Source organism: Dermacentor andersoni, chromosome 1 (genome assembly GCF_023375885.2).
Source record: "Dermacentor andersoni chromosome 1, qqDerAnde1_hic_scaffold, whole genome shotgun sequence".
Taxonomy (NCBI): Eukaryota; Metazoa; Arthropoda; class Arachnida; order Ixodida; family Ixodidae; genus Dermacentor; species Dermacentor andersoni.
This window is the reverse complement of record NC_092814.1, coordinates 129,485,799-129,500,200: the sequence shown is the minus strand read 5'-3', so window position 1 is coordinate 129,500,200 and position 14,402 is coordinate 129,485,799. Positions and strand designations below refer to the sequence as shown.

Here is a 14,402-nt window from a genome sequence, read left to right as displayed (position 1 = left end):
CGAACATGGCAATGTATCATTCATGCACGCTGAGCAAAGAACACATCGTTTTGCTTCTAAGAGAACAGGCCGCCGCAGTTCAAAGAAACGCGTAGCGAGCGCTCTACTTTTTCACTCGGAGTGGCTCCACCGCGCGCGCGCGCGCTCACGATCGCGGAACAACACAGCACTGGAGAAAGAAGATCCGTCCAGCGAGCAAAGGCCAGCCGAGGGATTTCGTGTGTCAGCCATCTCGCGCCGCCACGAAAACACGACAGTCGTTCGTCATGCCTTGGATATAACAACAAATCCTCCACGGTAAGTGAATTCTAACTTAGGTGCACATTCTCCGTATATGTCATGCTATCGCCAGGAAGTCGTCGCTGCGCTTAGCCGACGCGATTGACAAAGGACTAGGCGCACGCGCTGTCTCTCGATGTCAATCGAAAAAGCCAGTCGTCGCGATAACTGCATGTGATTTTATCACTTTGCCGCTGTCCGTAAGAGCTTTAAAAATCGCAAACGCTGCCAGAACTATGGTATGTTCAATAAGACGCCAGGCGAGAGGACGCTTAAAATGGTTAGTTCACCAGCCCGTGATTCCGAGCCTATGCGGAGCGTGATTAGCGTGCGTTTTGTGTGTTTGAATTTATTCAGTTTGGCAGTCTACTGTGTACGGAACGCTGTTGAACTAAGGAATCACATAACAGAAGGCGTCATTTTGCTGGCAGCATGCTTTTTTTTAATAAATAAACCGCGCGCTTGACGGTGTCTCGCGCAGGGGGAATCTGCGACCACTGAAGTTACGTGCAGCACCAGTGCTAGTTAGAAACTTTGCCGCAGGCATTCAGCTGCATGCTGCAAGAGGTCACTTGGGCGCGTTATCTTGAACTTACTGAAAACGCATGAGGAATTCATGTTTTATGCTGAAAAAAGTATAAACCCCATATAAGCGATCTTGCGCGCGGCAGCTACAAGCGACGCGACGGAGATGGCTGTCGCGTTCGCTCGTCGCCTACAAGTCGTACTCCGTGCGAGCGACGATTTTGAGCGACGCCTCCCCGGTGTTGCCGGCATGAGGGCTGCAGTCACGCGTGACGCGTGCTTTAGTAATTTACGTTGATGTATTTTACTATAAGAAGTAGCATAAAATATTTCCGGTGGTCTTGCAGTACGTTCTTATCCTTGCACGTATAAAAATTGAATCATTTGCTCGTTCCGCGCGACAATCGGTAGTATTTGAGCGATGTATGTACATCCAGTTCCGGCTTCGCGCTATTGGCTAGTCGCTCATAGCACTTCTGGGCGACGAGCGACGATTTCTAGATTTCCAGAACCGAGCCATCTGTTCAAGCGACGGCCCGTTTTGTCGCTCGAAGCCGTCGCTCGTCGCCGTCGCGCACTAAATCGCTCTCACAGTGTTTATCCCTAAGACCGAACTGTTTTTGCTCATGTTGAAATGGTGTGATTATAGGTCTGGTTTTGTCTCCTGTTGCGGTTTTCGTGCACGGTGCGAAACTGAAAGGATGCTTATGTCTACGAACTCGGTGAATTGTCGAGCACCTAGTTACGCATCGGCATCGAATATAACGGCTGCTGTGTGGAATTACAATTGCAGGGACGCTTTGCATACGCTTATTGTTTTGGACATGCCTGTCCATTTGCTAATATGAGTTGGCGTGTCAGAGTTATGTCATATGAACAGCTAAATCAGCCTTCCTCTGGGGGTTACAAGCGTAATGTGTGCATTTTGCTATAGCATGGCAGATCAAGATGTGTTTATCGCTTGAATATTTTTAGTAGAGAAATAAAATATCAAAATAAAATGTTGCTTTAATTCCGTGTTACCAGTCTGTCGTACACAGAACAATAGGTTGGTGTAATAAACTAATAACTGCGGTTTAACTGCAACTTTTACATGCCTACAAGAATGTAAAATGCTAGATTTCAAACTGCAGCAGTAGTCGGGTCTGTCAGAAATGAACTCCACTGCGCACCTCATGCATGAAAATAAGTTCATGCCTTTTAGTAAGCTTAGATGCAGGCCGCAGTGAACTTGTTAGTATTGAAATGTGGGTAAGCTTGCCATAACAAGCCTTGTTGCCCTTTTTTTATAGGCACATCCATATATCCATTGAGCTGAAGGACAATATTTTCATCCCTACTGAGCATCGTGTTTGCAGCTATAATCCTCAAATTATTGCTTCAGCAGTGGCACAACCAGGAATGGTCCGGGGGGGGGGGGCACACTGGGCAGGTGCTTAGGATGTGTCACAAGTGGTGTTTGCGATACACCAGACTCATGACAGACCTATGACGTCTGAAAATGACCAATATTCTATTCATTAGCAGGAGTATTCTAACATTCATGAAAAACAAGGATGAACTGTGGTTTATTTGTTTTTTTGCTTAAATCTAAAAATTGAAGTTAGTTTAGCAGTTGACTGTTGCAGTCATTTGGATGTTTTGCATGCATTTCACTAGGAAGACTAAGAGCTAAGACTTTTTTATTGCCATGGCCTTGACTGTCTTGATGTTGTTTTGCACCATGCCCTTGTGTTGACTTTTGCATACGATATTTTTCAGGCACCCGCTTTATATAACGCAAGAAGGCAGCTGCAAGGACACGAGGATGTGAAAGAGCCAGTGCAGCGCGACTTCACGTAGTGCAGAGGAGCCAATGCCAAAAAATCAAACTACATTGGCATGTTATTTGGACAAGAAAACTAGTATGTGGGTATATTGGGTGTACCATTTGACCAAATGTCAACAAAATCAAGATACAGTATGTTACACGAAGATGAAAATTCTCACGTGCTCCAGGCAGTCATCTTAACATGGTATATTTATGTAATGTCTCTGATTGGAAAGTCAAATCAAGTATGCTCTCTGGAGACAAACACATAGCAGCAAGTGTCATTGAAAAGTTAAAAATGTGTTTTAAGAAAGCTGATTAGTTCTGAGAAGTGACTGCTTTTTGTCTTGCCTCTCAACAGATATATCCATGTGATAAAAAAAATAGTGGTACAATGAAATTGCATATTTGCTTAGCGACATGATACATACTTGCAATGAGCACGGTGCCTTTGTTTACTATAAAAAGCAACAGCCCATGCTTGGTTAGGTTAGGCCCACTACAACATGCAGGCATGGGTGATTGGCGCTTTTTTTATTTCTGTGTCGTGAGGTTTATTGACGTGCGTATAGGTGCAGTGGCGCGCAGTATGGCTAGTACAAAAAAGGGGGGGGGGGGGGCAGATATATGTAGCTCACTGTACCCGACACAGGGCAAAGGAAATCAGTGTTCAGCAACTATGTTAAATGCCATGTACGTAAATTTTACAACGCTACTCGTTCGAAGCGCGCACAGGGGCATATTGAAGAAAAGTTTCCAGGGTAGATAATTTAGTTCGTAATTTACACTAATTTTGCTCTAACCACGAGACATAATAATTTGAATATACTGCACGGAAAAACCTAGAGCGAATTAAATTGTGTGTCAGCTTCGTGTGTATACATATAGTCTTTCCTATGCATTAGGTTTTTTGCGTAATGCATTAACAGTTGACAGCCTATCTTATGATGTGTACTCTGTTTACATTACAGTTGTTTATTAGTTCACTCGTTTGTTTTGCGACTGATGAAATGCCGGCATATATATATTTTCAACGTTTGACATAACCCTGTATGCCTTGCAGGGACAACCCAGCACGTGCATTTCTCAGCACCCAGTCAACTGCCAAAAGTGACTCAAACACAGGCCACCAGTAAGTGGACATCAGTTGCAATTTCACATTATGCAGTTGGCGGCTGCCTTGTACGGAGGCTTTTTTTTTTTACTGAGATGGTGATGTCGTTCTAATGTACATTTTGACCACAAAGGTGCGATCATGTCTCACAGAGGCATATATGGTTGCTATTCTCTGCGAGGGACGTGTTCTCGTGTTCGTGAAGCATTTGTGTTTGGCAGTATTGTCGCCCAATGAGTCGGATATAAACACTAACTCACCACTGCCGGCAAGTAGTTGCGAGAAACGCATTATGACGCTGTAAAGTTATTTCATTAATTCGAAGGAAAGTTTTGCAGCAGGAAAAAAGGTTGCTATTCCAGGTAAACATGTCTTTTTCTCGCAGGTTATTTAGCCAAACTGTGGATGCATGAAATTCGTGACTTATGAATAGATTTTAATTTATTCTTTAGTAATGCTTCTAAAAGAGACTAGAAATAGCATGTGACTACCTCTGCAATCAGCAGACCATACATATACAGTCATAAGTGGCAGTTCCATGCAGTCTCGCACTTTATATAACCTTTCCTTTCAGCAACATTGGAACTGGTGGCTGCGTTTTCAGAAGGAGAAGTGCACTTGACACTGTATATGTATGTGTGAATTCGGTTTTCTTTGTATGTGTCGGCTCACTGACAAACAGTGCAAAAATCTGTTGTACCATGAGCCTGACGACGCCCTCTGCTGCTAGAAATGCGGCACTTCGTATTTTATAGTACTGCATGACATTTAAATCAAAGCTACCACATAAAATGATCAAGAAAACTAACCGCTGTTATAGCTGTTTTCCTCAAAGAACGCTTGTCCTTTATGGGCTGTGTTAATCTGAGCTCTCCACCGATGTTTCAGTAGTATTATCCCTTAGTGAGTGAGAGATTGGGGGCAATTAATCGTGTTAGTGTTTAAGTGGTGTCCTAATTATTTGCATTTGTTCCAACAAAGTTGTCTAGATTACTTTATTGTGTAGTGTAAAGCTTATGAAACCATCAGCAACTACTGAGTTGCTAACACGCATATGGATTTGTCACTATACAGGTGGAGCTCGGCTGTACCACTGCAGTGCTGCGGAAATTGCCTTCACCAGCGGCTTTGCAACAGCTGTTTCGCAGCGTGTCGGTATGTGTTAATTTATAATTATGTTGGGATGGGCTAGTATTATGGACCACTGCTACTCTGTATTGTGACAGATCCATATGATAAGGGATGTAATGGGCACAGCGAAAACCATTGAATTTTTTACTATGGTACATAAACAGGCTCTCCTTTTCGTCACTGGAGCAGGAGAGAAGGGCATGCAGGCACTCCTGAATGTACATATATTTCAAAACATGAGAGAGACACACACACACACAAACTAAAGGCAGGGACGTTCCATCTTTCATCTTGAATTGAATTGTGCAGCGCAAAAATACAACACAGACCACAGAGAAGCACACATGTTAACAGGTTTGATACACACGTTAGTTCAACAGATTTGATACTTCAAGTGTGCTATTTTACACAAGGGGGAAGGGAAAGGGGAGAAAATCTGAAAAAAAAAGTGGAGTGGAAAAAAAGGAATCGTGCCAAAAAGCATGAGAAGCATCGCGCAGCCAGGATCACCAGCAGGACATCTAAAAAGCACTCTGATAAAATTACATCCAGACAACCTTACGTATAGTTTGTTTCAATCAACTCGGATCACATGCAGCCATTACTGCTATCAAGTTGTTTCCTTATGTCATATGAGGGAATGATGTGGGCCCAAAAAACTGTTTAGAGCTGAAGGATTATGTTCCATTCTAGCCTCATTGCCTGCTTTTTTATCATATTGTTATCAGCTGCTTATGTTAGGGACAAAAAGTAAGAGTACGAACTGTTTCCCGATTCGCCATTCCACACAACATGTCTTTGTGACTATATGTACATGCATATGATCCATAGTTGAAAAATATTCAGTACAGTAGAATCTCATTACAAGATGCACTTGGTTGTAAGAGACATCTGAAAATGGTTTGGTTGGTTTTCCGATGTTTGCCACGTTAACAATACTGTATACAAGAGACACCTTTGTTACTAAGGATGACTTTTTAAGTATTCACTACTTCGAAGGGACACAACCCAGACACATTCACTTTTTGCACCTTGTGTGCTCCGAAGGGCGTAAAGATCACGTAATCCTTACACAAGTCAATCGCGCATGTCTCTTTTAGCATGAACCAGAAAAGGAGGGCAACGAGGATAGTGCAGGGCAGAAAGTGTCGGCAGTTGAAGCTGACGAGCGCCTAAGAGCACCTCAAAGGTACTGCGAGCAACAAGGCTTGCAAAGTGAAGTGTTTAAATTCCAGAAGTTGGGAAGGAAGCTAACACAATCTACAGTCACTAAAAAGCTGTGAATGTCTTCTTTAAAGGGCCCCTGAACCACCGAGGTTGAAATTTAGTTGCGGTGTTGCAGTTCTACACAATAAGGCAATGAACAGGTAGCCACGAGAATTTTTCGAAACGGTGCAGTAATAGTGGAGCGACGTGTGTTTGATTATCGAAAAGTAGTCCCCACTCATTTCACTCTTTCATCTGGTACACGCCATAAGGACAGTATCGTCTTTTCCTTGCCTAGTACACCTCCAAATGTTACGGGACAGGCCAACACCAATGAGCTCTGTTGCTGCCGCGCTGGCCCGTCGTCCTGCGAGGGGTGGCGCTAATACAACGGAACTGTATGGTGACTCGTGTTGAAGAGCCTCATAGGGAGACCCTTCTGTTGGCGTTTGTTCTTTGCCCCCATTGGCTGCCCACAATGGCATCGCGCGCAACGCGACGAGGAAGGAGTGTGTGTATTTGCTTGCAGGCCTTGCCGGAAGTCGTACACTTTCGTTCGACCAATCGACAGCACCGGGAACTGGTGACATCATCAGAGACAGCCTGGTGACGTCAGGACAAACTGGGGGGTGCAGGATAGATCCAGAGAGGCGCACGGGGTCATATTCTTCATGTTGTGGTGCTCCGGCAGTGCTACGCACTCTGGCATTTGGCTTCGTCGATCGTGACGGCATTCTGATTTCGATACTCGTGTTTACTTGAAATGTTCAAAAAATGTCGAGAAGTGGTCTAGGGGCCCTTTAAGCCACCCTGAGCATTTATTCCTTCAGATGTATTAAAACATACTTTAGTGATGATGCATAATAAAGTAATCTAGTCTGGCTACTCAGTGTCTCAAAATTTTTGGTTTCGAGAGACATGTTTCCCGTGCCTCTTAAATATCTTCTGATGAGGCTTTACTGTAATATACACAAACAATTGTGTAACTCCTCCTGCAAGTATTATTCATTAAGCCCAGTCACTTATGTGCAAAGCTTGTGGTTAAGTCTTGATGTCCGTACTTTTTAGAGCTATGTTTATTAATTCGTGCTGTTCTTATTGGTTCTTCGATGCAGGAGACAATGCCTACGAAATTATTGGCCCTGATCATGAGAGCCCTCAAGGGGCAAACAACATCTCTGTTGCAGAAGTGAGCCCGATACCACTTGGAAGTTACCATGACAGATGACACGGCAGCAATAGATACAGAGACTGCCATGTCTACTGCAGCTGCAACAGTGTACGAGGCAAGCAGCAGCGCGTCAGCATCAGCAGCAGTGTCAGAAGGAACCCCACCAGGCCTGGTAGAGCAACATGTGTGCTATCACTGACTTTTTTTGTAGTGGATACAACTCATTTGCTCAACATGCAAAAGCTTTTCACCACGACTGTGAGCCAGTGTTATTGTGCAGCAAGTGCAAGACTAAGTTAGGTGTTATAACACAGTACAAGCATCACTTTAATATATGCAAATGCAAACATATTACAGTTGTTGTCCTCCCAGCCAGCCCACATAGTGACAACAATGTGGAACACATGGTGGGACACACCTCTCCCCCATTACAAGATAGTAGAGACTGTCAGTGTTGTTGCTAGATTGACTGGTCTTTGTAGGCAACTAGAAGGACAACACAGGTGTCATAAGATTGTTGTTGATGTTGTTGTTGAAGAGGTAAAAAAGAAGTTTGATGCAGGTGAAGTGCCAACTGATATTGAGCAAATCAAAAGCAACCACCTGAGAAAGCAACACTATCGAAATTTGGGTATCTATGTGCTGCCAACTCTGGTAAGAATGGCATAGGACAGAAGTGTGATGAAAATCACACAGACACTGCTGTTGCATCACTGGGCACAGTGAGCAGCGACTTGTAGGGCAAGAGAGTCAACTGAAACTAACATTATGATATAGTGTCATCCTCCCATGTGACCACTTTTCAAGTTATTTTGCAAGGTACAGCTCAACCTCCAGAAACGAGACTGCAACTTGTCTGTAAAAAAGCTTTCACAAAAAATTGTTCATAACACTATTAACATAGCAGTATCTTTTTTTTTGTGTCGGTTCGAGGTTCCCGGCTGTCCATTAATGCAAAAATTGAGGAAAAAAAGAACATGTGTCGTACTTACACCTTTTTAACAAGTACGAGGGGGACAGAACTTTTCTAGTCATGCATCTTCATCATACTATCAAGTTTTTAAATGCCTTTTATAATTATTATTACCAGTTATATCTGAGTGCATTGTATGCATGTAGCAGGTGTAAAATCAGGTCAGTTGGATCAGATGCCTTATCTGCAAGCGAGCCCTATATTCAAGAAATTTGAATTAAAATAGTTACGTTAGAGACGCAGTCTTTCAGCACTTTGTTTCCTGTGGTTTAAGCATTGCTCAATACTTTTGTGGGTGGCAATTTCAACCGGCACAGCACTGCGCTTTGCCACAGTCACATTTGTCTTCAAAGCGGTGTTTACCATTTGTGTTGATCTGTTTGTGTATGCATAGAGCATGTTTTTAATTTATATTTTTCTGTATTCTTGTGCTTGCACTAAGCTTGTGTAAGGCAGTTACAAAATGTGCGTCACTATAACGAACTGTTCTGTTGAGCTTACACTTGCAAATAATCGTGTTCAGATGGCCGCACTTCTATGCGGGTGCACCGCTAGCTTTGTGTATGTTCTCATGTTTGTATAAAGCTTATATAAGCTAGTTAGAAAATGTATGTCACTAAGCATTGTGATATTCTTTAAAGAACTGCTTGGTTGGTTTTACACTTGTGAATTAGTATTGAGGCGGTGGTATTCCCATGTATGCCCACTGCTAGCTTTCTGTGTCCTCACGTGTTTGTATTAAGTTTCTACAAGGGAGTTACAGCATGTACGTCACTAAGCGCTGTGATATTTTTTAAAGAACTGCTTTGTTGGTTTTACACCTGTGAGTAATAGTACTCGGGTGGCACTAGTCATGTGTAGGTACACAGGGACCATTTGTATACATTATGCTCATGTAAAGCAGTTACAAAGTGTATGTCACTAATTACTGTGATATTTGTTGAATTGCTGTGATGGTTTTACACATGTGAATAATAGTGGTCAGGACACAGTACTTGCGGTGTATAGTTGAATTTATACACTGCCAAGACATGGGCTGTATACGTACCAAAAGAAATGTATGTCATTATATTGTTGTGATTATTACTGTTTGGATTTTATTAAACTGTAATAAAATTGTTTCTTGTATCTATTGAGGTATGGCAATTTGTCATGCAACCAAACTGAGGACCTGTACTTGTGTATACAAATAAACAGCTAATTTAAGAGTATACTGCTCATATTCTGCTAAACCAGTTTAACAAATCTTGTACTACAATGCTGGAAAAATGACAGAGCTGACTCGGATGTACAGAAAAAGTTCTGCACTGGCTGAAGGACTGCCCCACACTGGAGTTCGTAATGTTGCGTTTATTGGAGTAGAACAGAAAGTGCACTTCTATTAAAAATGCGACAGTCGGTGCAGAAACATAAGGCAGACGAGCGGATGTGGCACATTTTTTTCAGGGCCCTCCATGCCTACTACTGCATTTCTAGTCTTCCTGTGCTCTGCGTTCCCTGTTCAGCCAAGGTTTTTACTCCATGACAATTGTTCTACTGGGTTCGTAGCAATATTGAAGAAAAAAATTCAATGGTTTTCAAGGACTTTCGAGGCCCCGACACAGTAACTTCAAGGACCTCGTGCAATGTGTGTAGTAGTTTGGACAGGCAATAACTTGTTCAAGAACACCGTTAACTTTAATGCAAACAAAAGAAAACAAAACAAATCGCATTTCAATGATTTCAAACATTTGAAAGACTGCTAATTTGCCTTTCACCGCCCACCACTAAACGCACACAAGGAAGCATTTCAAGAAAGCGCTCAAAGTTTTTCTGCAATAGCACAATTAACTACTTGGACCTGCAACGTTTGCAGTTTTTGAATACTGTTTGGTTTGACAGTGTATGTGATGTCATCTGTTGCCTCAGCTTTTTTCACCATCAAATAAGCAATAGTCATTTCTAATTTCTTTTTATTGTGTCTGTCGCTCTCAATTTTCTCTTCACGGCTTCTCTTCGAATGCCTCAACTGTTGAGCTTCCTGCTTCTGCTCCTCCAAGCACATTTGTCGCCGGTTCCATGTAAATAAAACTGGTATCTGCAGCTCCTTTGTAATTTCAACTTTAAGGATGTCGCTTTCCTTCTATTACCTCCAGAGACAATTTTCTGTGACATGCGAAAGAGTGTCACAGAAGGGAAAAAAAGCGCTTGGCAATGTCTGCTAAGTCTAGCCAAGTGTAAAAGTTTAAGGACTTTCCAGTACTTCTAAAATTTCAAGGGTTTTCAATGCCTTGAAAATGGCATTTTAGAAATAAAGGATTTTCAAGGATCGCTACAAACCCTGGATTCTAGCACCTAAATAATTTTACAAGCTTATTTTGGCATGGAGTTAGGAAATTCATGCTTTGTAGCTAACGCTGCACTATCTCTGTACAGTGAAGCCACGAGAGCGCAACTATTTTGGAGTAAAGAAAAATACTGAAAGCTTTTAATACCACTCTTCTTTTTTTCTATGGAGCTTCGTATTGCCTAGTTAAGTTTGCGAATGTGCCTGGTTTTGGCGGGCGTTTCTCCGACATTTTCTGGAAGAAGCAGATGTCTAGCCCCGTATTCAGAAATGTATCTTAATACAAAGCTCATGCTTGACTTGATATAAACGACGCCTGGTGCGAACGTCCCCCAAGACGCTCACTGCCTTTCTTTTGGTGCGTTCACGACTTGCGTCGTTTAGATCAAGTCAAGCATGGGCTTCAAGTTATGATGCATTTCTGCATATGGGGGTAAGCGTGCACAATTCCGGGCAACGCACTGTGCCATTGACACTGAGAGAAAACGGGGAAAACAGAGTTAACCACTTATGCTCCTAAACTTTCGCGTACCTGTGGTGTGCGTGTATCGTGGAAGAAGAAACAGCGCAAACACAAGGACGAAAAAAAGCATCAACCACACCAGCGCTTCGTGGTGTGGCATGTTTTTGCGTTGTCCTTGTGTTGCGCTGTTTCTTCTAAAATGCTCAACCAACTAGCCGGCAAGTCCATCCTGTGCATATATAAATTGAACACACGCATGAGTGTAGATGGTCTTCGAAGCTTTTAGTACGAGCACTGCCACAGGATACGAGCAGTGCACGCGTAACAAGTGGACACATTAGTCATTTAAACATGCGTGCCAATGCATTTGACGCGGCTATCGGCATAAGCAGTCTCCAAATGCTGGAATGCATGCGCTTCAAAACGCTAACGATCCGCTGCTATTGCAGGACAACAGCTCACAGCGGACTGAACCAAACTCTAAACTAATGCACTTGAAAAGAACGCCTACACGGCAGCGTGAGGCACGTCGAAATGCCTGGTACTGGCGTCGCAGTTGCTCACCAGTATACGCGCGAATTAAATTCACATACGTGGATGGTTGGCGCAATACTTTGTATCCGCGTATTTTGGAGAACATGGACTGGAGAAGCACTCGATCATGAGCTGAACGGCACATTTGTTATTTTCCTGCGGTGACGACAAGCCGTGAATAGTTCTCACGTTGTCGTCTACGTTGTCTTCCTTCGTTAGTCGTAGCAAGGAATGGAAATGATGCAAACGCACACGCATTCCAGTACACAACAGCACAGCACACTGCAGAGAAACCCCACCCACCACAGCCGATTCATCAAATACGTTCGGTACATATATAACCTCTAAAAGAACACTACTGGGTGTGGCGGCGCTGTGGTGTAATGGTTATGATGTGTGTTTTCAATTGTACAAATGCGAGTGTACGCGGGTTCGAATTCACATGATGTATAGAGCATTGTGATTCTTGATAAGTATGTGATTCCCTTGACAATTGTATTCTAATTAGATTGTGTGACTTCTGATTGTGAAATTTGCGAAGATATTTGCAGATTAAGTGGTAATTCGCTTTTTTTTTCTCCTCAGTGGCGTTCGTGACGTATACACATAGGCCGCTTCAGAACAGTCACGCCTCACGGTAGGCAGCAAATAGCCACGAAAAAATGACTTTAAAATCCTGCGTAACTTTGCTCACGCCTATTCTGAAGGCCGCTTGGAATCGGGCCAGTGTCTCTGAGGAGCCGCCTAGGGAACAGTATATCAGCGGCCCTAATTTGATCAGATTTCCTGCCTGCATGCGTGACCAGGACTTGGCTAAGAGGGTATTGGGAAGAGTACTAGCACTCTGTTCTGAAGGAGTACAAGCACTCTGTTTGGGGGAGTAGAAGTACTCGGTCTGGCGGTGTACTATTAACCCTGCGGGGAGAGTATTAGCACTCTGCGGAAGAGTACTAGCACTCCCTGTGGGAAGAGTATTATCACTCTGCGGAAGAGTACTAGCAATCCCTTGCGGTGGAGTAACAAAACTCTGTCAGGAGGAGTTGACCTACTCTCTCTCAAAGAGGGTCGATCTACTCTCGAAAAGAGAGTGAAATATGGGACAAGCAGCTACTCCCTCAAAGAGAGTGCCCGGCACTCCCTTAGTTTTTAGAGTGTAAAACATCTGAATAATTTACTAAAAGGTGATGTCGTTAGCATTCTTTATGCAATAAAATTGCATTTGCAAACGATGCCAACTGCACTCATGGAAATGAATGCAAGAACGGACGTTTGGCGCTTTCGTAACTCACGCAGTTTATAATCTAACCAGGCGACCAAAGCATGCCAACGAAGGGGAGCTTGCAGTGAGCTTCACTACAAGGTGTGATAAATGATAAAGAATTTGCGTATGATTGCAATGCACCATGCATGAAGCGGATTCTGTATATTTGCCCAGAGGAGTCACGCGCGATAGTATTTCTTCTGATGTCTTGCTGGGAACCATTGGGTGCTTCCCCGTGTACCGTGCATTGGGGGCACGTTAAAAAAAAAATACAGGTGACCAAAATCATCCGGAGTCCCCCACTATAGCGGGCCTCATAATCATATCGTGGTTTTCACTCGTAAACCCCCACAATTTACTTTTTGGTTGTTTAGCGTTGGAGGATCCAGATGCGACCAACATCGCCGTATCACACAGCCTAGCAAGTGGAGGAAACAGTTTTAAGTAGCACATACTGCGGTTTCGCGTCAGCAGACTGACTGCTTGTCTTGAGTCACATCTGTGCAGCTTCTGATCTGAATGGGCATCGGGAGGCTAGAACGTAGGAGCGCATGCTTTCCTCGCAACACGCATAACCGGGAATCGAGCTTGACTCGATGCATTGGGCTGAAGCGAACGTTGATGCAGGCGCGCGTCAGTTGTCGCTCAATATGTCGGGTCGTTTTCGTAGCCTCCCTGTACCGGAAGGTGCCAGCATGTTTAGTTGCGCACTGAAACTGCCGTAGCGCCTACTGGGAAGCGCTGGTTCCACATAGTACAGCTTTCAGAGACGCTGGCGCAGTTGTGAAACAAAGAAAAAAAAAGGAAAAGAAAAAAAAAGCATCTGACTGTTGCAACGGCGTCAAGCTGTGTTGTAGCTTCGATCACAACGCCATGATGAAATGGGTTTGCAACACGACCGGCACTGACATTCGTCGCGACCGGAAGACGCCGAAGGTCGGCATACGTGCGTCGCAGCGCGTTGTCGAGACCGCGCAGTTTCGCGCGTGCATCTCCACTGTTCCTACCCTTTCCTAGCCTACGACAAGGACAAAAAGGTGGAAAAGGGCGCGTTTTTTCACTCCTCCCCGCGGCTCTGGTACTGAAACCCCGGCGATGGCTGTAAGAGTTCAGGAGGAGTGACGCGGCTCGAGCAGTTTTGCATCAGATTTTTACTGCGCAGCTGAAGGTGTGTGCAGCGCAGGCATGATCCTCAAAGACGTAAGTTTCATTTTCGTCCTATACAGTGACTTCGTTTGCGGCGGCACTTTAACGGAAGTTGCCATTAACGCGCATCTGTGAGCCTTGGCTATTTCTTGCTCGGCTTTCTCTGCAGTTCTGCGTATGTGTCGATTGCCAGTATGTTAAGAGGATTGTGTTCGCGTGCACTAATTATTGACTTATTAGAATGACTTACTAGAAGAAAACAGCGACAGAAAGAAACGCAGAGAGCAAGGCTAAGGCACGAAGAGCTGAACTAACAGCCATTGTGTTGGTTGCTTTTCCGCTTCTATACCGGATGTTTCAGCGAGAACTTTCAATAATTTTACAGGTTGCCTATGGCAGATAGCACAATCACAGTTCATGAGCCGGTTTACTCGAAGAGGCGGGCATTACTTGCACAAAAGAA

The 14,402-nt window shown here is 43.8% G+C and overlaps 1 protein-coding gene and 1 long non-coding RNA gene across 4 annotated transcripts in view; both read left to right on the top strand.

Moving 5' to 3' along the window:
- The first annotated feature begins 217 nt into the window (after positions 1 to 217).
- On the top strand, positions 218 to 9,420 carry LOC129380588 (uncharacterized). 2 transcript variants are annotated; one of them, XR_008608750.1, is made up of 5 exons: positions 218 to 297; positions 2,566 to 2,708; positions 3,678 to 3,746; positions 4,803 to 4,883; positions 7,181 to 9,420. It is a non-coding gene; the product is annotated as an uncharacterized lncRNA (long non-coding RNA). The 2 variants fall into 2 exon arrangements; XR_011893356.1 differs by having other exon boundaries at positions 2,566 to 3,746.
- Positions 9,421 to 12,899: 3,479 nt separating this feature from the next.
- Positions 12,900 to 14,402, top strand: part of LOC126544160 (uncharacterized) — a 50,933-nt gene continuing 49,430 nt past the window's right edge. Inside the window, exon 1 of one of the 2 annotated variants that reach the window (XR_008608749.2) lies at positions 12,900 to 13,993. The gene's annotated coding sequence lies outside the window, so the exon portion shown is untranslated. The remainder of the gene's footprint in view (positions 13,994 to 14,402) is intronic. The other variant, XR_008608748.2, reaches the window with a different exon arrangement.